We start from the raw sequence: 24339 nt of genomic DNA on the forward strand, positions 1-24339 counted from the left end.
AGACAGAGCAGAATAAGACAATCCAACAATGGGCTTCTTTTATTACATATTTTACTGGCTCACTATTTCTATTGTAATGAGGTTTTTTTTTTTTAAATTTAGTTTTGAATAGTGCAGTGGTAGTGATTATCAGAACAGGCTCTGAGTACTTTTAACCAGCTAGTCTTCAGAAGTTCCTGAGCCCATTGGATAACAATTCAGTTAGCATTATAATTGCCTATTAGAATACAGCACCACACAATAAAATCATCACTGCACTGTTGCGGAAATACTCAGCAAAGCTTCAGTCCCAAGAAAGGGCCATTCTCTTCTATGGATTTGTGAGAATTGTTACAGCAGAGCAAATATCCTAGGGCAGCAGTCATGGAGGAATGAGAGGAGCCTTCTGTACATGCTGTTTTTCCTCACCTAAATAAGCAAAGCTGAGCAAAAATCCACTGAGTTGGTCATATGACAATCAGTTTGTTTTTTTCTATTTTGTATACATCTACAAATAGGGTTGCCAATTTGCTATTTTCAGAAAACCAAAATGGACCACCCTTGCCCCACCCCTGCTCTGCCCCTTCCCCGGAGATCATGCTCCTGTCCCTGCTCCTCCCTTCTCTGAGGCCCTGCCCCCCACTCACTCCATCCCCCTTCCTTCCGTTGCTTGCTCTCCGCCACCCTTGCTCATTTGCTCATTGTAAGCAGGCTGGGGCAGGGAGTTGGGATGTGAGATCTCTGGCTGGAAGTGTGGGCTCTGGAGTGGGGCCGGAGATGAGTGGTTTGGGCTGCAGGAGGAAGCTTCGGGCTGGGGAAGGGGTTTGTGGTATGGGAGGAGGTATAGGCTCTGGGCTGGGAGTGCAGGCTTTGGGGTGGGGCCAGAAATGAGCGGTTCAGAGTGCACGAGAAGGCTCCGGGCTGGGGGCTTCAGACTTGGGCAGAGGTTGGGGCATGGGAGGGGGCTCCGGGCCAATGGGAGCTGCAGAGCTGGTGCTCAGGGCGGTGGCAGTGGATGGAGCCTCCGGGGCCGCCCTAATGCCTAGGAGCCAGAGGGTGATGCTGGCAGCTTCCTGGGAGCCACACAGAGCTGGGCAGGCACCCTGCCTGCACCGCTGTGGGCAACCAGACTTTTAATGGCCCAGTCAGCAGTGCTGACCGAAGCCACCAGGGTCCCTTTTCAACCAGGTGTTCTGGTCGAAAACTGGACACCTGGCAATCCCATCTGCAGAGCGTAATTTACAGAAGATTTTAGCTCATGGTCTACTTTCTTAGAGGGTTTATTGTATATAATGAAGAGCAAAAGTTATACCCCTGTATCTTTAAGTACAATTACGTTATCTTCAGAACAGATTGCATAGCACTCCAGGGTCTTAGGTTTTACCCCTGCTCTGAAGTGAAAGACAAATCTCCCACTAAATTTCCTGACACAGGGTTAGGCCCTCAGCCTGGATCCTGAAAGCTCACGTGTGGGTAGAAACCTGCATCCGCATTGGGCCCTAGAATTAGGATCACAGTTTCATGTGCAGTGAGTGCTGCAGAAGAACAAAACATTATGTAGAAATCAGATAATTCTCTAAGAACTCTCTAAGGCCTGGTCTACACTGGCGGTGGTGGTGGGGGGAAATCGATCTAAGTTATGCTACTTCAGCTACATGAATAACATAGCTGAAGTCAACGTACTTAGATCTACTCACCATGGTGTCTTCACTGCAGTGAGTCGACAGCTGACACTCTCCCGTCAACTCTGTCTGTGCCTCTTGCTCCAGTGGAGTACCGGAGTCGACGGGAGAACGCTAGGCGGTTGATTTGTCGTGTCTAGACTAGAAGCGATAAATCAACCCCCCCGCTGGATCGATCGCTGCCCGCGATATATAGACAAGGAGCCAGAGCGGGAGCCAGAGGATATAGACAAGCCCTAAGAATACAGAAAGGCAGAGAAATAGTGCAAACAGAGTTCATTCTCGGCAAAATTTTAGCTCAGATATATCTGTTTAAGCTAGGAGTAATTCCATTGTCCTCAGAGAAAGCCCATTGAAATCACTGGATTTATTTCGTATTTGTTATGCTGTACTGTAACAGAGCACAATTTTGGCCTTTTTTTGTTGTTGTTAGCTATAAATTCAAAACCACAATTAGTTGCAAATGTACCACATGCATTTTGCAGAAATGAAGTATTTAGTGCAAAGTACATATTTTGCACATGCCTAAACAGCTGAAGTCAGTACCAGAATACATTAAAAATTAAAATAAAAACAGCATTTACAACAAACTACATTTGTACTGAAGTACCAGAGTTAGGTGACACTCCACGTATGATTGTCAACCTGACTGTAAATCCTAAAGGAGAAAGTATGACAAGCGAGATAGACGGCGACACAAACTTTGTTGATGAAGCTGTGTAGATACTGTACACTGGGCAAGAACAGATTAATACTGTAAGTTGTTCTTTGTCTCAAAAGGCTTAATTAAAAACAAAAGCATATAAAGTGGTTGCAGAATTAATGATGTTTGATCATGCAGTCTTCCCAAGAGGACACGAGGCAAGCTCTGTAATCTCTAGAGACCTAGCAAGCTCTCAACCATTTCCCGTAGACTTGGGCAAGCTGCTGCAGAGTTGCTGGTCTCTGCTACAGTGTTAAGAACATAAGAATGGCCATCCTGGCTCAGACCAGTGATCTATATAACCCAGTAGTCTGTCTTCTGACAGTGTCCAGTGCCACAGGCTTCAGAGGGAATGAACAGAACAGGGCAATTATTGAATAATCCATCACCTATTGTCCATTTTTGGCTACCCCCACTCCTAAAATAGAAGGGGTTAAAAGCAGCCCTGGGGAGGGCTGTGGCTGGAGAGGGCTGACTGAGGAAGCAGCTGCAGCTGGGCCATGACCCAATCAGGCCCCAGCTGGCCTGTATAAAAAGGCTGTGAGCCAGAGGCCCAAGGAGTCACTCTCCAGGGCCTGCCTGCCAGACAGACAGACAGACAGGGTACTGAGTGTGGTGCAGTGCTGGGGAAGGAGCAGGCTGAGCGGGGATGCTCCAGGCTGGCAACTCCTCAGGCTTTAACGCCTGGTCCAAGGCCCATAGAGGTACTGGGAGACAGAGGAAGGCAGCAGGTCTGAACCCCCTTGCCTATGATGAGTGGCCTTTACACTGCAGTCTGCCCCAGGGAGCGGGGGCTTGGTGATGACTGGCAATAGCCCAGACTGAGGCAAGGTGGGAATAGAGGGTTGGGGGTTCCCCAGGAAGGGGTGACCCAGAGGCAGAGTATGGGGGCAGAACCCCAGAGAAAGGGGCACCGGTATCTGTGAGGGACATGGGGGCCAGAGCGGTGTGGATCACTGGCCTGCAGAGGGTGCTCTAGGCTGGAAAAAAGCTAATTCCCAAGGACGACTAGCAGGAGGTGCCACAGGCGTGAGTCCGCTCTTTTACAGGCAGCCAGAGGTTTAGGGACACCCAGAGCATGGGGTTGCATCCATGACATTCTTGGCTAATAACCAGTGATGGACCTATCCTCCATGTGCCTTATTTAATTCTTTCTTGAATCCAGTTATACTTTTGGCCTTCACAACATCCTGTGGCAATGAGTTGTACAGATTGACTGTGCTTTGTGGGAAGAAGTACTTCCATATGCTTCTTTTCAACCTGCTGCTTATTAATTTGATTGGGTGACCCCGGTTCCAGTTACGTGAAAGGGTAAATAACACTTCTTTATTCACCCCCACCATTCATTATTTTGTTGACCTCTATCATATTCCCCCTTGATATTCTTTTCTAAACTGAATACTCCCAGTTCTTTTAATCTCCTCTTAAGGAAGCTGTTCCATACCCCTAATCATTTTTGTTGCCTTCTCTGTACTTTTCCCAATTCTAATATATCTTTTTGGGGGATGGGGTGACCAGAACTGTGAATGTTAAATTATGCTCAAGTAGAGATAGCGGCAAGTATGTGCTTCTTAATTAAATTTTTTGTGTCCTTTTAATATGGGAAAAAAAACATTTGTGATTGCTTCTTTGCAACCCACTTAATTGTTAGTGTGAGCCTAAGACAGCAGTGGCGAGAAAAATTGCAAATAGCTGTAAAGCAGCAGAATCATTGCATGAATCATTGATATGCAAAACAGTTAGGTTTGGCAGAATTATTATAATTTTGATGGCTAATATAGAGGTTTATTTTTAAGCATATTTTTCAGTTTTATCAATTTACACTTTCATGCATGTTGGGGTACCATTAAAATTGTCTAAAAACAAAGGCTTAAAAACCAGAGCACCTAACATTTTGTAACAGGAAAAACAATAAGATTTGGCTATATAAAAGTACAGCGTGTTTGGACTTTGAGTAAAATAAAATTCCCCTTGCAGAAGATAAGAAATGTTGACATTAAGGAATTATTGTATGCTCTCTAAAATTCCCCTTCTAATAGATTAAGGGTGAGGATAATATACTTATGATATACACATACTGATCTATAACATTGAAATGAAGGATTGCTAGTGATAACATTAAGGACTTTGTTACTATATTTTTAATAAATTGCAATTATGGATATTGAGGAAGTATTAGATAAGGTAATACACAGGCTAAGGCTTTGCCTGGCATGAGGGTATTTTTGTTAATTTCTTTGATACAGTTTTCTGATTTGTTTAAAATGATATTGTTGGCACGATAAGTAATGTGTTGTGTTGGCAAATGGAAGTAAGAAGTAAAAACATGTAACAATAAACAAAAATTCTGTTTTTCTGGGAAACTTAGAAACAGGGTGACCCAGGGCAACATGACCCAGAAACTGTAAATTCAGGAAAAAAATTGTACAGATTGTGTGATTAAAGCTTGTGCATGCGTAATATTTGGATTATGTAAAATTCAGTGGGTAATGTGTTAAATTCTGATTTGAGGAAAATTTTAAGTACTGGAGAATGTGAAAATGTAAAAGTATACATGTAAAAAATGGCTCCAAAGCTTGAGAAATGCTGGATCAGAAACTGACAAATGAGAGTAGACCAAGAGATTGGGAAGGGGACAACTACCATGGAGGAAGGACTGACTTTCGCACCCTGGAATGAGTAGCATGGGCCCACTTACTGTTCTGTCTTGTTTGGCATAAATGTATGTCCAGACACTATAAGTGACGATTGTCTGAAACTGTATTAAATAAAGGCAAAACTGATTACGCCTAAATTGAGTGGACGTGACTCAGTTTCCCACTCTACACTCCCACCAATTGGGGTGGGGGAGGTGTCAGACAATTTCTTAATGACAGACATTGAGATTCAAAAAGTTAGTTTTATAAACTGTTAGAAGAAAAAATCATATGTCAAAACATACAAAGTAAATGTCCTTTAAATCAATCAGACCTGTTTTTACTGTTCATTCACTAATCCATTTGTAACAAGCCTTAATGCAGAAATCTTGGATTTTGAACTCTAAGTTCCAGAGAGAAAACTTGATTATCATCAATACAATTTGTGTGTGTGTTGAAATTGATATTTACCATTAAAAAAATGAATCCTTCCACGCCTAAGAACAAAGCACTGTGATCAGCGACAGTTCTGTACCACTTTATGGGCCAGATACTGCTTCCACTGAAGTCAGTGGAAAACTCTCATTGGGAGTTCATAGAATCTTATGGACCCTATAACTTAGATTTACCATCCCTAGTCAAGGGCATTTAGAGACAAAATAGTCAGATGGTAAAATAAGGTATTCCTGTATATGCTGTTAACATCTTTTATGGCTGCAAGTCTCTGAGATGGAGCCTCAGCTGGTGTAACTCAGCATGGTTCCACTGCAGTCAATTGAACTACGCTTATCTACACCAGCTAAGAATCTGGCCCTCCAGTTATTTATGTTCATTGTGACATGGTACCTGTACACTATGTTCCTCAGCCATTTCATTGCTTCTGATTGATCTGTCAAATGTTGAGAAGTGGAATGAAAGAGGTAAGATGAAAGAAAATGGAAAGGCTGAAAAACAAGCTTAGATAAAATATTCATTACTTATAGTAATTATAAACAGAAAATAGGAAACAGAAAATCCATATTAGCAGAAGAAATTATGAAGCACGAAAGTCATCCATCTGTAACACCCTCCAAGTATTTTTCTGCATGGATTTTTGTTCCAATAGTTTGGATGGGGTGGGAAAAAAATCCCTTTGACCTTAATTATTGGCCAGATTCTGTCTGCCACCTTTGTCAGTACTACTCAATGTAAGTAATTGCCTGAGTAGTCTTATTGAAGTCAAAGGGGACTACTATGTGAGTAAGCACTAATCAGCATGAGTCAAGGTTGAAGAATTTGCCCTTCTGTGAACAAAAACTGTTTTTTTGTTTTTAAAGTTGGTAACTTAATTGCTGTCTATAGAGACTATTGTTCACATTAGGCTATTCTAGCATCTGCTTTCAAGGTTAGGCTGGGAAAAAACTGTGGATGAAGAAACCTTTATCATCGAGCTAGTCCATACTAAAAAGCCCAGCAAAACCAATAAACATACTCATGTGATGAAATATTGTTAAGGGAACTGACTGTGGGTCCACTTCTGCTTCCAGTGAAGTTAATGACAAAACTTCCTCTGACTTCAGTGAGAGCACAATTGAATCCAAAATGCCTCAGTATGTAAACTGTAAAAGTTAGCTGCACCACCAGTTTATTTGCCAGATGGTAAATATGCTCTTTCATATGCTCACAAAAGTGTACCCAAGTTGAACTAGTTTTGATCCTTACAGAACTATCTTTATTTGTTATGATGAATTAAGCCATTCTGATTGGCCATTTTCAGGCCTGGTACTGGAAATCCTTTCATTTTTGCACACATTTTCAAACACAAAACATAAGCAGATATCAAACTAGCCATTTTGACAGGCCTCCCATTTTTGTAAATATTACTAGGATTAATTCGTTCAGTTTGAAAAGCCAGGGAAAACATTAATTCCCTAGAATATTAGATTTTTTCCCCACTGAATAAAATCAAGTATTGAATTCATTGTCATTGTTTGTGATGTTAAAGCTAGCATCACTGAAGCATGGTTGAAAACATAATAGACTCAAAAGCATATCAGAGCAAACTCTACAGCCTAGAAACTGCCCAAGAATGAATGGATTTGAATTACATGTCAATGCCAGAGAGAGACTGTTCGGTCAGATCACTGGTGAAGTTTATTGAACTCCAGTATTGGTTTCCTGAGCAACATTAGCTCTATTGAGTAACAGAAAATTGCAGTTAATGCCTTGTGTTACCACGCTCAATCATTTTAATGTTCTCACATAGAAACTTCCCTCCCCATTATAAAAGAGCAGTATGGAAAAAAAGCATGAATTATACTTCCATGCCAAACTTGTCAGGCTCTGCCCTCTGAGCATTCCACTCAGCTTTCTGAGACCAGAGTAGCCTTCTTAGGTTTCTAAGGCACCCTAATTATGTACATTTGAGAGTGCAGAATTCTTTAATTGAAGCCAGCACACAATCAGATGCTGCTCTTTCTCAAATATTCAGAAACATCATCTGCCAAGATCAAGAGTAATTGAACTGATATCTTCTAGGTTTTATCTGCAGCTTTGCTGCATAATTTTTCATTTTCTTTAGAAGGCTTTAACACAAAGAGAGAACATGCCTAGAGTCCCACAGAGGTGTTTTGACATTAGGCTTAATAAAGCATGAAGAACTCATTAATAAATAATGTTCTGCTAGGTTAACAAATAAAGCTGAATGCTTCAGCTAGGCCCAGGAGTAAATCACATTGTGCAAGCAGACAAGCGACTTGTTAAAATGATTGCAGTGGTCCCTTCTCTGCACTGCATTTGGCACAGCCCAACGCAATGTTGTGCACATAAAAACACCACATCATGTACCTTAAATTATAATGTTGCCTGTCAATTTTTATTTTCCTGGTGTGAGCCTGAAGTGTTTGTAAACAAGCCTTTGTGACACTGATAAAGAGCTATGTACACAATATTGTTAATCTTTGCTGAGAGAGCATCCTCTGAAGTTTCAAAGGAAAAGACTTCTCCTGTACTCACTAAGTAATGCATCATTCCATTCTTATGCCAAAGCTGCAAGCCTGATACATGTTACAGTGGACACATTTGAACTGTTGCAGTTAAGACTGTCTTGGTAGTTCCATATGTCCTTATTTTCAAACGTTAAAAATCCTGCCATGAAATTTAGTTCTGAACCAAGGCTTAGGGGGAAATCTTGGCTCCACTGAAGTCGATGGCAAAAATGTCATGGACTCTAGTAGGGCTAGGATTTCATCAAAAGTATAATAGACCTTGGGAAGTCACATTGTGCTCTCCTGTCCTTCAGCTCTTCCAGGGTCCAGATGCCCTATAGTATATTGTTCTCTGTATAATTCAAATTGGGCCTATAAGATTTGGCAGAAGGGCAGTTTTTCATGGTGGAAAAATTCCTGCTTCTATTCTTAGTTCATGTGTGAGTTATATTAATATTCTAGACCAAATGGAAAGAGCCTTGATCTTTAACTCTACAAGTAACATGTTAAAACCAATCTATATCCAGGACTGAAAAAATACCTACAATTTCTGGTTATGGCCACAATCCCACAATGCTTTTTTGTCAGCTCATGGCTTTGCCATCCCTGAGTAACGCTGACAGAGATCGGGATGTTGTGCTAGGAGTTAGAGCAGGCTTCAGGCAGCCAGGAATAGGAGCCCATAGTTACAGACAGAGGCCAGATGCCAGAGCTGGAGTCAGAAATCAGAGCCATGGGTCAGAGGTAGGAGCAGGGCTAGAACAAGAAGCCGCAGGAGCTATCACAGCCATAGGCAAATGCTTTGAGAAGCCCAGAGGTGCTGCTGGGTGTTAGCGGGGTGAGTTAGCAGATCAGCTCTTCCCACCAATCAGGCAGTGTAGCCAGTCAGGCAGCCCACTAGCGGCTAGCTGCACTTGCTAGGTTGCCTGGAAACTGGCTCTGCTGCATGCCCTGATTCAATGCCACATATGCTACAGAAAAACAATTCCACAATGTTTTTGAGTTTATAAAAAGTTAATGAGACTGTTTTTCAAAGCTCTCTGCATGTAATACCAGGTCTCTTACTTAACATGAGTCCAAATGGCTGAAGCCATAAAATCTTCTAAAGCTGACCTGAAACATCTTTCATACACCGTATAGACTCAGATATCTTGGGAAAATACAAGATCCCATAGGGTAGGTGACAGTTGTCCTTTTCTGTTCACATAAACCTCCCACTTCTAGCGCTGCCAGCCTGCAAGATAACAGACTTCAAATTCATGATATTTTTAGGTTAAGCGGTGAATCCTGACCAACTGGGTGAAGTGTGGGAGTGATTTTGATGTAAAAAATCCTCTGATTTTGGGAAAGAAGAATTTTCTCACAGATTTTTTTTTTTTTTAATTGAATGGCAGCTGGTGGAACCTTTTCAGGGAATTGTAATGTTTGAATAAGCATCTGGGGATATGAATTAGTGGACAGAGGACAAGTGGAATGATCAAAAGGAGCATGATACATTTATCTATCACATGGCTCTTCAATTTACTCATAGTTAAAACATCCACGTATGTGGTGAATGTATGTTCATATACGTGTGTGTCTACAAATAATTATATAGAAATACATATAATGCAGTACCACTTCTCACCATAGTTTAAAAGTTCATCAGGAATTATTTTCAGAGGTGCTGCACACCCATAACTCCAACAGACTTCATTGGGAAGCTGAAAATCAGATCTAGTGTTGACCATGTAAACATATGCAGAAATTCTTCTAGTATCCAATATTTTAAAATATATAAATGCGGTCTTTGTAACTTGCAATAGACAAGGATCCCAAGGGCACTGTTTTCACGATATAGACACGTGACGTGAAAACTATATTATACGATATTGGATATCACATGAGTTGCTATCAGATTTCTTTGTGCTGTGTTTATTTACATAATATTAGAAGCAGAAGTCTAGAGACTGCTAAAAGGAAGAGAATTCAACTTCTCAAACCATAAGCTGTTTATAATAATCCTTATTTCATGTGAGGCCAGATCAGATACCTTTTCAATAGGCTGTAATGGATGTTATAATAGTAATAAGAACATATCACAATATGATGGAGCTACATACAATAATTCCTTTTACAGTTGAAATAATTGTATGGAAAAGGTATTGTTTCCTCAGTTCCATGTATAGTCATCTGGGGGGAGGGAGGGAGAAATGAGATTTGACACAGAATATGAACTTGAACTACTACAATCAATCAAAAATGGTAAGCAAAAGGTGCTATTTTAATTTTACTCTTTAATTACTAATTTAAGAGAGATTTGCAATTAAATGGCTTTAAGAAATAGTGGGTGTCAAGGTTCCTGCCCCACTCTGAACTCTAGGTTACAGATGTGGGGACCTATATGAAAGACCCCCCTAAGCTTATTCTTACCAGTTTAGGTTAAAAACTTCCCCAAGGGTCAAAATTTGCCTTGTCCTTGAACCGTATGCTGCCACCACCAAGCGTCTTACACAAAGACCAAGGAACAAGCCCACTTGGAGACGTCTTCCCCCAAAATATCCCCCCAAGCCCTACAACCCCTTTCCTGGGGAAGGCTTGATAAGAATCCTCACCAATTTATACAGGTGAACACAGACCCAAACCCTTGGATCTTAAGAACAAAGAAAAATCAATCAGGTTCTTAAAAGAAGAATTTTAATAAAAGAAAAGGTAAAAGAATCACCTCTGTAAAATCACGATGGTAAATACCTTACGGGGTAATCAAATTAAAAACATAGAGAATCCCTCTAGGCAAAACCTTAAGTTACAAAAAGACACAAAAACAGGAATACAGATTCCCTCCAGCACAGCTTATTTTATCAGGCATTAAACAAAAAGAAATCTAACGCATTTCTAGCTAGATTACTTACTAACTTAACAGAAGTTCTGAGGCTGCCTTCCTGATCTGTTCCCGGCAAAAGCATCACACAGACAGACCAACCCTTTGTTCCCCCCCAGCTTTGAAAGTATCTTGTCTCCTCATTGGTCATTTTGGTCAGGTGCCAGCGAGGTTATCTTAGCTTCTTAACCCTTTACAGGTGAAAAGGTTTTGCCTCTGGCCAGGAGGGATTTTATAGCACTGTATACAGAAAGGTGGTTACCCTTCCCTTTATATTTATGACAGTGGGGTATAATTTTGAAACATCTGAAGTGTAAACATTTGTGTTGCAAGTACTGTATCATAGTTATAAGAGTTAGAGATTACTTTATCAAGCTGCTGGCCTATTTAAACATTATTTTTCCTGGCTGACTAATATCAGTTAACTAGGGAAAATGCCACTCCCACATAAGAACTTGGGGGGAGCACACTGAGCATTCGGTGTCCCAAAATGCTATTTAAATATGGCAGCTGAGATGGTCTAAGTTGGTAACTTCATCTCTGGGAAAGAGGCAGATTTAGATTTAAAACATAAAAAACAAAAACAAAACAAAAACAAAAAAAACCCCCAGCATTTTAGAGCCATGTCCAAGAGTTAAGAATCATCCCAGAGTGAGAATGGCTTCTGAAACTTTCCAGCAAACCAAAGCAACCCATTGCCAAGTAAACCAACCAGAAATTTAGGGGTGGATGCTCACCTTCCAACCCCTGCAGAGCTCTGACAGCAATAGATTGATTGGCTGCACTGCAGATTGGGGAGCCAACATTCTAAGATGTTCGCTTGCCCCTGGTTTCATGGAACTATGCTGTGCTTGGGACTCCTTGTGGCCTCACGAAGAGGTGCTCTGGGACTAGAGACAACCAAGGCCGAGGCAAGCAGATACAGAACTATGTGGATTAGCCAGCGATTCCATCCCATGGAGGCGAGGTGGGGAGAAATACTCAAAACACTGAAGTCCTTGTACATGGTGACAGTACCTTTCAGCTACAAGCTATGTACCAGGATTAGGATAGGATTTAAGTACAAAAGGCAAAACTGTGGAAATTCTATATTGTTTTCATGCATTACATAACAAGCCCTCTTCAGGAAAACTTTCCCCCTTAAATACGCATCCTAGGAATAGATATGCAGACTGGGAAAGCAAATGTTTTATTTCTGACTCCAACAACAATATTACCACAGCACATATACCAACTGTTTAAAATAGTTTATAACAAATCCCAAAACATTCCTCCCAATAGCTACATCTTCCTAACTCCACCTCACAAACTGATGCTGTTCGGAACTAGGCCCTGCTTTTAACGGTTTTCTAATAAATACCAAAATCTACAGTGTTCAATCATTTGTAAGACAAGCAGGTCAGGTAATGATAGATATTCAAATTTTTGCTGAGACATTCCTAAAATGTAAATGGCAGATAGTACAGACGCAGAAATGTAGATGTCCTACTGAGCTCACAGTCTGGTCTGCGGAACCATCTAGAAGTGCTCCAAGGGACTGTGTATGTTCTCTATATGAAGAGTCCATTTAGAAGATCATTTAGTTCCAGGCCTGGTCTACACTACAAAGTTAGGTCAATTTAAGCCACCATACATCAACCTAGCTGTGCATGTGTCTACCCTTAAATCAATCTTCCACCAATGAAAGGACCCTGTTTACAGTGATGCAGTAATACCACCTCCCTGAGTGGCATTGAGCCACGGTCAATATACTGAGGTTGACACAGCATAAGTGTTGACACTGCATTACTTATGTTGACCCTAAAAGTCCTCCAGTAGCTGTCACACAATGCTTGACACTGACCATTCTGACCAGTCCAGAGGTCCACTGACCAGTCCAGAGGTCACAGAGACCTGAAGGCCCCACCCTGTTAAAGCCCCACAAATTTCTGAAATGCCTTTTCCTGATTGTCCATCTTGGTGAGCACATCTAACAGCTCTCCACTGTTGTGTGCAAGTGCCAAGCTGACCATGCTGACAGGCTCCAGACATGCTCGAGCTTGGAACAGACCAGAAATATTGGATCTCCCTGAGCCTGTGGGAAGAAGAGGCTGTGCAAGTTGACCAGCCATAGAAATACAGATTGCATTGGGGAATGCAGAAGAGGGATTATGAAAGAGACTAGCAGCAGTGCTGCGTGAAAATGTAAAAACTACGTCAGGCATACCAGAATGCCAGGAGACCAACAGTCGATCCAGTGCCAAGCCACAGACCTGCTGCTTTTACAAAGAGCTGCACGCCATACTTGGTGGAGACCCCCACTCCCATGCCACCATGGATACCTCTGAATAGCCTGAGCCAGAGGGTGTGAACAGTGAAGATGAGGGGGAGGAGGATGGGAGACATGTGGCAGGGAGGGGAGTCTAGCTATGCTATGAGACAGGACCAATTTGAGACTCCATCGTAGGCCAGACAGTCGAGACTAGGTGAGCCCAACAGAGAGGAAGGAACCTCAGGTAAGTTTGTAATCGTATTTCCCATTACAACGATGTGCTGATGGTACCCCAAATAGGACACAGTTATTAGCTTTTCATTAGTTTACTTGTACTAGAAGAGGTAGAGATTAGTGTTATCTGCTTTTCATTCCCCTGTAGAGTTCGGCATGTGGAGCAGTTTGTTTATGTACACAGGGCTGTCTCTTGAATTCTCCTGAAAGATCTCAGTGAAACTTCCATGGAGGTCCTCTGCAATTGTCTACTGAAGGTTTCTAAGGCTGCCATTCCTATTTCTTCCTCCATGGTAGGACACTTTCCCATGTCGGTCGATGATAACTTTGGCAGACACCATTGCAGTACACAGCCTTCTGGCATACGGGTCTGGGCGACTCTGGGCTGCCAGCAGCAGCTGTGCTTTCTCTGCCTTTGCTACCCTCAGGAGTGAGGTATCATGTGGAAACCAGTGCCAGTATCCAAAGCCATTGTCCTACATCCATAGTTTCATGCAACTGAGCAATTCCCTCATTTCCCTCACTCCAAGTGGGCAAGATTCACTATGGCTGGTGCTGTGCACAAGCACTCCCAAGCAGAAATGTCAATAAGCATGTCTTAATTAAAAATTTAAGGGAGCAAGGGAAGGGAGTTCTGAATCATAAGTTCCGCTTTCCATTGTGAATGTACGGACAATGGTATCTCTGTGTTTTATTGGCAGCTGGTGCCACTGCAGCCTTGAGGAGTTCCCTCCACACCTGTGGACTGCCTGAGCCAAATAAGGAGGAGAAAGAAAAGGACTCGAGACATAGGTGCTGGAACTATGGATGCAGGGGGTGCTACCACACCCCCTGGCTTGAAATGGTTTCCATTATATACAGGATTTAGTTTGGTTCAATAGCTCCCAGCACCCCCACTATACAAATTGTTCTGGCACTCCTGACTCAGGATGACACGCTCAATGAAATCTGCAAGCCAGTGCTGCAGACGCTGCAGTGAATATTGCAGACTACCTGGAGAAGGAAAGAGAAGAGAGGAGAAACTCCCAGGAGTCCCAGGAGGAAAAGGAAAGTGAGATGCACCCAGGACACAATGGGGCTTCTTCAGCAGCAAACGCAGACGCTGCAGATTCTTGTGGACCTACAGATTCAACAATCACAGGCTTGCCTCCATTTGCAGTCCATGAAGAACTCCATTATAGTACCTTCCTACACCCCACCTCAACATACCACAGGGCAACAGGGGCTGGCATCCCTACCTCTACCACTCCACTTTATAGGACATTAAGGACAACCACAGTTTCACACACAGTGATCTGTGAGAGCCATGGTTGCTGTATGTGTAGGTAAATGGACATGAATGTTCTTTCACCTTGTTAAGTTCTGTTCCATAAATATATTTTAGTGTTTAATGTAGGTGCTTTTAAATTGTACAGGTAATTTTCCCCCACTGGTTTTATTACTGAATAAAATTATTTTTATTTGGAAAATAATTCTTCTTTATTGGTTCACAACATACGCTGCGAAGTGCCTAGCATTTAGAAAGCACCCACTTGTTACTATACAGTATGACAACTCATAGGACTAGTGACAAACACACTGTAATAATCATAAAAGTAGAGCAAGAACCACAAAATTAATATGTACATTGATAGTGTTATATTCATAGACATACACCAAGCACCATGCAATTCCTAACAGCCTCTAAACCATAAGGTCAGGTACAGCACAGTACACCATAACGCACTACTGTGGTTCACTGTTAAAGTGCTCTTTCAAAGTGTTCCTAAGTCATATAGCTCCATGTTAAGCTCTTCTAATAGCCCCTGTGTCTGGCTATTCAAACTCAACAAGCAGCTTCTTGCCCTCTACCCCGGTGGTATCTTCCCCCCAGCTTTGCTTCACGGATATTATGCAGGATGCAGCAGGCAGCTATAAGCATTACAATTTTTTTTTCACTGAGATCCAATCTTAAAATCATAGAATCATAGGACTAGAATGGACCTTGAGAGGTCATCTAGTCCAGTCCCTTGCACTCATGGCAGGACTAAGTATTATCTAGATCATCCCTGACAGATATTTGTCTAAACTGCTCTTAAAGATCTCCAGTGATGCCACAACCCCCTAGGCAATTTATTTCAGTGCTTAACCACCCTGACAGTTAGGAAGTTTTTCATACTGTCCAACCTAAACCTCTCTTGCTGCAATTTAAGCCCATTATTTCTTGTCTGTCCTCAGAGGTTAATGCGAATATTTTTTCTCCCTTTTCCTTGTAACAACCTTTTATGTATTTTAAAACTTTTATCATGTCCCCGCTCAGTCTTCTCTTCTCCAAACTAAACAAACCCAGTTTTTTCAATCTTCCCTTAGAGGTCATGTTTTCTAGACCTTTCATCATTTTTGTTGCACTCCTCTTGACATTCTCCAATTTGTTCACATCTTTCCTGAAATGTGGTGCCCAGAACTGGACACAATACTCCAGTTGAGACTGTATCAGTGTGGAGTAGAGCGGAAGAACTGCTTCTCATGTCTTGCTTACAACACTCCTTCTAATACCTCCCAGAATGCTTTTTTTTTCGGAACAGTGTTACACTGTCCACTCATATTTAGCTTGTGATCCATTATGACTCCCAGATCCCTTTTTGGAGTACTCCTTCGTAGGCAGTCATTTCCCATTTTGTAGGTGAGCAACTGATTGTTCTTTCCTAAGAGGAGTACGTTGCATTTATCCCTATTGAATTTAATCCTATTCAGACCATTTCTCCAGATAAACTTGAATTTTAATCCTGTCCTCCAAAGCACTTGCAACCTCTCCCATCTTCGTATCATCTACAAACTTTATAAGTGTACTCTCTATGCCATTATCTAAATCACTGATGAAGATATTGAACAGAACCAAACCCAGAACTGATCCTTGCAGGACGCCGTTTGATATGCCCTTCCAGCTTGACTGTGAACCACTGATAACTATTGGGAATGGGTTTCCAACCAGTTATGCACCCACCTTATAATAGCCCCATCTAGGTTGTATTTCCCTAGTTTGTTTATGAGAAGACAGTATCAAAAGCCTTACTAAAGTCAAGTTATACCATATTGACCACTTCCCCCCATCCAAGGAAGGTATTAGATTGTTTTGACATGATTTGTTCTTGACAAATCTGTGCTGTTACTTGTGACATTATCTTCTAGGTGTTTACAAATTGATTGCTTAATTATTTGCTCCATTATCTTTCTGGGTACTGAAGTTAAGCTGACCAGTCTGCAATTCCCAGGTTGTCCTTATTTCTTTTTTTATAGATTGTCACTGTATTTGCCCTTTTCTAGTCTTTTGGAATCTCTCCCATCTTCCATGACTTTTCAAAGATAATTACTAATGGCTCAGGTATCTCCTCAGTCAGCTCCTTGAGTGTTCAAGGATGTATTTAATCAGCCCCTGGTGACTTGAAGATATCTAACTTTTCTAGATATTTTTAATGTGTTCCATCCCAATTTTAGCCTCAGATCCTGCCTTATTTTCACTGGCATTCACTATGTTAGCTTTCTGAATAGCCCTGTGTTCTTAAAGATGCAAACCTCATGTCCCTTTCCTGACCAGGCAACATGGACGTTGGTGAAGCATCCCTAGTGATCCACCATCACTTGCATAACCACAGAATAGTAACCCTTTCTGTGGATGTACTGTGTAGCAAGGTGGCCTGGTGCCAAAAGAGGGCCATCCATCGCTCCACCACAGTTCAGGAACCCCATTTCTGCATATCCATCCACTACATCCTGCATGTTGCTGAGAGTCACAGTCCTGTATAGTAGGAGACTATTGATGGCCCTGCACACTTGCATAACAAAGGCCCCACAGTGGCTTTTCTTATTCAAAAAGCTCTTCCCACTGACCAGTAGCAATCCAGCATTACAAGTTTCCACAGTGCAATCACCATTTGCTTTTCCACTGTCAGTGCAGCTTTCATTTTGGTGTCCCGGAGCGTGAGGGCCAAGGTGAGTGCAGCACACAGATCCAGGAACATGGCCTTGTGCATCCAGAAGTTCTGCAGTCACATGCTAGTCATCCCAAGCCTGCATTATGATGCAATCGTACAAGTCAGTGCTTGTTTCTTGGGCCCAGAATTAGTGCTCCACCATCTACAGCTGTTCCACGAGTGCCAGCAACAATCTTGCATTTGTTCTCACTATGTCCCACAGCAATCCATCTACCAAGAAATCATTATGTTCTGCACTGATTTGGTTCTTCTTATGGCTCTGCAAATACCAGAGGATCATGCATCCTGTGTTTGCAATGCTTATGTGCAGAGCTGTACAGGCTCCATGCTTCCCTCAGAGGTGGCAGACAGTGAGGAGCGCCACATGGGTTCATGGGCTATTTTTAAAATGTGCAAAAATTATGGGATATGAATGATATTATGGGTTTAAGACAGTTGCATGCTGGGAAGTTGACACCTTGCTCCCAGTCAGTCCTGCAGGACTCATTTCTGCCCACCCTGCATTACCAAAACTTTCCAAAAGACTATGCACTGGACAGTGACAGTTTGCATACTGGGATACCAATCCATGGAGCACTGCACTGTGCATCAACATCAGCACTTCTGGTGAGTACACGCAGCACCAATGCAAGTAGCCAAGTATGCATGTGCACAAGTGATATACTAACTAAACAGCAGCTTTATGCTGACATAACCTGCATCGACTGAAGCTTGCAGTGTAGACATGGCCTTATTCCGCACAGGCCTCTTGGACACTGTCAGTGAGATAGCTGTCTCTTCAAAATGTCCTTCACTGCAAGGGGTCTGGAGGTATTATTGCATTCAGTGGAGCCACACTGCAAGGGACTGTGCACAGGATGAGAGCCAGAACAGCTGTGCAGATATGGGTCCTCCATGAAGATGGCTTCTTACTAGAGTTTGGAGGCAGGATATACAGTCTGTTCCTCAAAAAGGGGCAAACCCTGGGTCCCCCAAAAGTATGCTATGGCAAGATCTATGGACTTGCAGTCCTTATGCATACTCAATTCCAACTCTCTTATCCATCCATCAGTTTTCTACAGCATTCATCACTATAGCTAAGACTTCCCAGGTAAATTACATCTGTAAGGTGAGGTCTCTAAAGGACTTCATTGAGTCACCTGCTCTTCTCCTCCCAGGTAAAGAGGTACATACTCAGGATACATGCATATCAATATAGGTACAACGTCATGCTAGTTATGTCAAAATACATTATCAAAGGGAGCTCTGGTACTGTACTCAGAAGGTGGTCAGAATCTGCATTAGTGTGATTTCCCTGAAGCTTATTTTATAACCAACACCCCACAGAGAATGTTCTTATTTCTCTAGTTGTCACATACTTCATCCTGGCTCTGTAAGATATGTTGTCTCAAGAGAACAGCTGCCTATGCATGTGACAAATAAGGATATAGATAGGTTGAGATCCATTCAGGCTCAGTGAATAAATGGCAACTGCACATTGGTCCTATTCTCCAAAGCCAATGGGTCGGGACCTATGCCTTTAATCGACAATGGAGATGGACTGGGAGCCTCCAGAGTGATAAGAGTATAGGAGTGACAGTCTCATTATAACCAGTCTTATGGAGGTGGTGGGGTGTGATGTGTAAAAGCTGGAGTCTCTACCTTGCATCCACCTTCAGCTCTAGTTATGGTGAATTGCAATAATCCCGTGTGGAGAACGCATAGTTCACTGAGGCTAGATCCTCATCTGGGAGAAAATGATGAACCTGCCTAGTGAGCTGTAGTGGAAGAAGGCGTTATTCACCACTGTTGCTACCTCATTGTCGAGGCTTAACGAAAAGCTGAAAAGACTGCAAGGCTTCACGTTACTTTGCTGAACAAGGCTCAGATGCCTTTAGTGGAAGGGGATTCAGCTATAGCTGTCTGGAGCAGAGCTCTGGTAAATATTTTCAAACCCCTAGGGAGGACCATGAGCTGGTTTCAAGGGGTCTTCAGGGCCCCATGGAGTTGAAACTCCAAGCCCTGGCACCCCACTCCTCATGGGGCGAAAGCCCTGAGACCCCCCCACTGCAGCTGAAGCCTTGAATTGGTATGTGTGTATTGCGGGGGGTGGGGGAGGGAGGGGGAGGAGGACTCCAGGAAATAATCTATGAGAATTTAAGCCCTGGGGAGAAGAGTTCTATTGCTCATTCTGAGGCCACAATTCAGCAAGGTTCTTAAGCACGTACCCAATTTTATGTATGTGTATAGTCTAATTGAGGATATATGCTTAAAACTATGCAGATACCTAAGCCTTGCTGAATCAGGAAACAAGCATTTCTCTAACTGATATGATCAGGGTCTTTCCCAGATTCACCCTGAGCTAGAGGTTCTCTCAGGAGCTGTTCTCCTCTACATATTGTGACGGCTCTGATTTAATCTGTGGAAAATTACACATACACTTGGCTGTAACCTACAGAAGCATTCACCACCTCTCCAAGCAGTCTCCTGTAAGGATTGAAAAAAAAAGGAGGGGGCGGGGAGGAAGGCAAAATGGTAGATCACTCATGGGATGCTGCAGGTGGAAGCTAATGGGGAGGAAAAGCAATTTACCTATTACTGTTCTCTGGGTTCTGTTGGAATCAGTTTTTGTATGGAAGGACTGCAAGATCAAGCCAGATGCATTCAGTGTTGGGAGAAAAACAAAAACAAAAAATATTCTCCTCAGTGACTGAAAGAACAAAAAATCCTTGTGAACTAATATATCCAGGAACAACTTGAATTAATGGTTCTAGTAAGTGGAAATTTAATGCACAATAAAACAGTCTGCGCTACCACAATCCCACATCTCAGTACAGATAATAGAAAAATAAAAACTGTTTCTTTCTCAGTGAATTTTGGTCAACTGACATTTTTAAACATTTCATTTTACTTACACGCAAAGGACAATATCGAGAGTATAACTTCTCTATTTAATAATTTTCTTGTGATGTGTTAGAAAGGTTAATGTATTAAATTTGCATTTTTCTAGACAGATTATTTCTCTCTGCTTTTTTCTATGTTCTGCTTTTTTAAATAGAAGTGGTATACAATGACTCCTTCTTGACAGGTTGTCCGAAAACCAAGTTTCCCCCTCTCCATCAGTTTTCATGCTCTACAAGCTTTGCCATAATAAACCACTTTGCATGTATTGAAAACGAGTATTACATTAGATGAGGTAATTTAAGTGTATCCCATTTCACTTGGTGAACTAAGCAGCTTTGCATTATAACTAAGTTGAGCTAATGAGAATATGCTTGAAGTGCGTGTTACCTGGAAGTGAAGTTAGCTAGTTATATTGTTCTGCAACTTATGAGTCTGCAAAACGATGGCAGGAATCCTGCTGTGAGGGAAATAGGAAAATTATTATAATCTGCATTCCTAAATTGAATGAGCATTTTGTTCAGCAATAACCTCTTGACTGCAAATAGTCTGCAATTGTGTCCTGCTGTTTAAAATGCTGGTGGTTTTTTTTTAAATCAAGTAAAAAATTCCATATTTCTTTAATTCAAAGAACTTTAAAATCCATATATGGTTAAACTACCAAGACAGCGAAAGCTGCTTATCATCCCTTTTTAAGTGAAAACTATTTGGTGTCCACATTTTATTGACAGTTAGGGACAAATGACTAGAATTTGTTTGAGGCATAAAGTGGGTGAGGTAAAGATCTTTTATTGGACCAACTTCTGTTGGTGAGAGAGACAAGTTTTAGAGCTTACACAGGAGTTTTCTTCAGAGACCTTGCTGTTCACCAGTTCATGGTCTTTTTCTTTATTTATATGATCTTTTTAATACACTATTGTCTGAAGAAAAGCTCTGTGTAAGCTCAGAAGCTTGTCTCTCTCACTAACAGAAGTTGGTCCAATAAAAGATATTACCTCACCTCTGTAATATTCTGGGATCTACACAGCTACAACAGCACTACATAGAATTTGTTTGGGATTCCCCCCTATGGTCTTCACTATTTAATAGGTGGTACGTGTGAAGCTTATCATAAACTTCCTTGTTAAATTATTGCATTGACATTGAAATAAGTTGAATGTTTGCCAGAGTGTTTTAGTCTGTATAAAGGAAAATGTAATCTGAATAGATACCCTGAAGTGGTTAGCAGTTATGATATAGCACACATCAGTAAACCCAAATATATATGGCAATAGTGTATTGAAAAGATCATATAAATAAAGAAAAGGACCATGAACTGGTGAACAGAAATAAAATGAACTTCACCAACAAAAGAGTGGAAAATACAGTTTTATCCATTCAAATCCTTTAGCTAAGAGGATAATAGGAGAGGGTATAAGTAAAAAAGTATTACTAAGTATTACTGAGTATTACTAAGCTTTGGAGAGAATTGAAATTGCCTAACAATTGTTTTCTGTTACTTTCTTCAAGTAATAAGTGTGGTGGGGCAAACTGCAGTGCTTCCCACATTGGTGTGCAAGGAAAGGGGAGGCAAGCACAGAGATCATCTTCCTTCCCATCCTTTGTTCACACAGGTACGGACCAAAGCAAATGCTTTGTATGGTGAATAGGAAAGGGAACAGTTGATGCGGACAGTAGTACCTGAGTCCCTAAAAAAAAGAAAAGAGATGTGTCCAGCCTTGGAGTGGCACCTCTCACAAGCCTGCTGTTCATTGACATCATAGAAGGTGGTGCGCTACACCTTTTCACAGGAGAGGCAGTGCTTGGGTGCTAGGGATCATGCTGGCCCCAACACTCTAGGAATTTTGCCTGTGTCTGCACCCTGTAGAATGCCTCAGACTAATGCCATTTGGCTCTTTCTCCTCTCCTCTTCTGTGCAGGTATTGAACTAAGAGAGACCGTTTCACCATGCAAATACCTAATCAGATTAATTTGATGGTTCCTGATATTGGGTCAAATCTTAAAGTCCTTACCCATTCCTTACTTAGGGAAGATTCCCATTCACTTCAGTGAGATTTTTGCCTGAGAAAGGACAGCAGGATTAAGCAAAAAATGAATATTTTGAGAGATATGAAAGACTAGAGGTTAGAAATGCCAGGGCACCACATACTGCAGAATAGAGCTGGGCAGCTACTACACAAAAAAGTATTCACAAACCTCTTGTTTGAATAGAAACTGCAATTTCACTTTGATGTTCTCCACAATCCTTTATTAGTTTTCGACAAACATTCATATGAGCATGATAGAATCTATGAAAAAAAATCGAAGGCTTAACTGGCTGCTGCTCTTTCCCTCTGTCTCCAGAATGGACCCCCAACAGACTCCAGAGTTTAGATTCTGGCCTCACAACCGGATATAAAGTTTGGGACAACTAGGGACAAGTCTCTATGACAGGGAACTCAGATTCCCTCATCTTTAGTCCCCTTTAGCATGAGAGAATTCTCATGGGAGACTACCAATCATTTACAGGAATTCACATTGTTTTGCAAAACAATCTGCCAGTCAACAAGCTATGATAGTCATCATGAATATTTGTATCAAATAATCAGCTTTCAAGTTATATATAATTAGAGCTTGCTGAACATTAAATTTCAAACTAACCCCCCCACCCCATTTTAAATATTTTAAAATGGTGGGTTTTATGAGCAGTTATAGAACTAGGCAACATCAAATTTCAAAAATTTGATAAAGTCTTAATTAAAAAGGGTAGGGAGGGAAGAGGAGGACTTTTGCAAAATGTTGCAATCCTCCCCCTTCTCTTCCCCAAACTGATACTAATATTTATATACACACTTCATCTTGCTGCCATTGAACACAATAACAAAACTCTGGCATCATTAGAACAGGACTGGAAGTATACTTTGAACTTTGTTGCATTTTTATATTTCTCCTATGCATTCATTTTTATATTTGGAATAGGCAATTAGTGCCAATGGGATGCACTCTCTTTTGACAAAGGATTGCTTGTTTTCTGTCTCTTATTTTCTGTGCATCTTTATATACAGAGCATGGATATGCAGTATGCATGCAGTAGTCATAGACAAAGTAACAGACAGAGAGATTGATTACAAGGCTGTAATTCAGTTGAGGTAGCCTGGTGATATCATCTGCAATGAAAGGAAAGCTCAATCCATATAGTTTACAATATCATCACAATGCTAATTTTGAGCTGTATCTTTATTAATCAATATGCCTCCCCCTAACCATTGTAACAGCCTATGGAGAAGAAGAAGAACAGATATTATTCACAAAATATTTATTTAGAAAAATAGCCAGTGTAAATAGGTTGAGGTCCATCGAGTATTTTTATCTGAAGCTGGAGAAAATAATTTTGCCGAAAATTCCTACAGAACTTTCTGCAAAAGAAGGAAAAAAAGTGATGGCAATCACAGACACAGTCAAGGTCAGAATCATCTACTCCTTCTCTCTGTTACACTCAGCAGTGTTTCCAATTCAGTGGAAAACTGCTGTGGAATTTAATTGTCCTTTATTTATGATATTATGACTTGTGCTGGGCGCACCATGAAATATTTAAGTAGCTCATTACTGTTTGGCCCTGCAAGGATGCATATGTACCTATTGCTACTGCAGGATCCCACAAATAGTCATTTTCATGCACACATGAAGAGCTAACTGGTTAGTGTTCACAAATGTAGATTCTTGCACATATATTTCATACTGTTACTTACAAATTAGATGGCAGCTGAACCAATTGAATAGGTAGGACTGTCTCTGTGATGATTTCCTCAAACCCTGCCAATACCTTCATCCTGACCTGCCTCAATTGTTCTCCAAGGGAAGAACCGGAAGCTCCATTGCTTGGAATACCTAAAACTGGACTGGACAAGGCACTTGTATGGAGGAGTCCTGCACAGGCAGGGAGATGGAATACTTCACCAAATAGGACTTTTCTATTTCTATGATTCTATGCAGCTGGGTTTGAAAAAAAACTAAATCGAATTGTTTTAAGCAACTAAGGGCCCTATTCAGAAAGGCACTTAAGCACGTACTTAATTCCATCTGTAATCAGGATTGCATTTGAACGTGAGTTAAAGTTGCTGTCCAGAATAGGGATGATTTCCTGAATTGGGTGTTGATCATCTAGAATTCACGTATTGTACAAATATTTAATTAAATT

At 41.4% G+C, this 24339-nt stretch overlaps 1 protein-coding gene across 5 annotated transcripts in view; it reads right to left on the reverse strand.

Annotated features, from left to right (window-relative positions):
• The window catches only part of HS3ST5 (heparan sulfate-glucosamine 3-sulfotransferase 5), a 264767-nt gene that overhangs the window by 120914 nt on the left and 119514 nt on the right, over nt 1-24339 (reverse strand). The window lies entirely within an intron of this gene.

The sequence above is a fragment of the Chelonia mydas genome, chromosome 3 (assembly GCF_015237465.2).
Source record: "Chelonia mydas isolate rCheMyd1 chromosome 3, rCheMyd1.pri.v2, whole genome shotgun sequence".
In the NCBI taxonomy this organism is placed as follows: Eukaryota; Metazoa; Chordata; order Testudines; family Cheloniidae; genus Chelonia; species Chelonia mydas.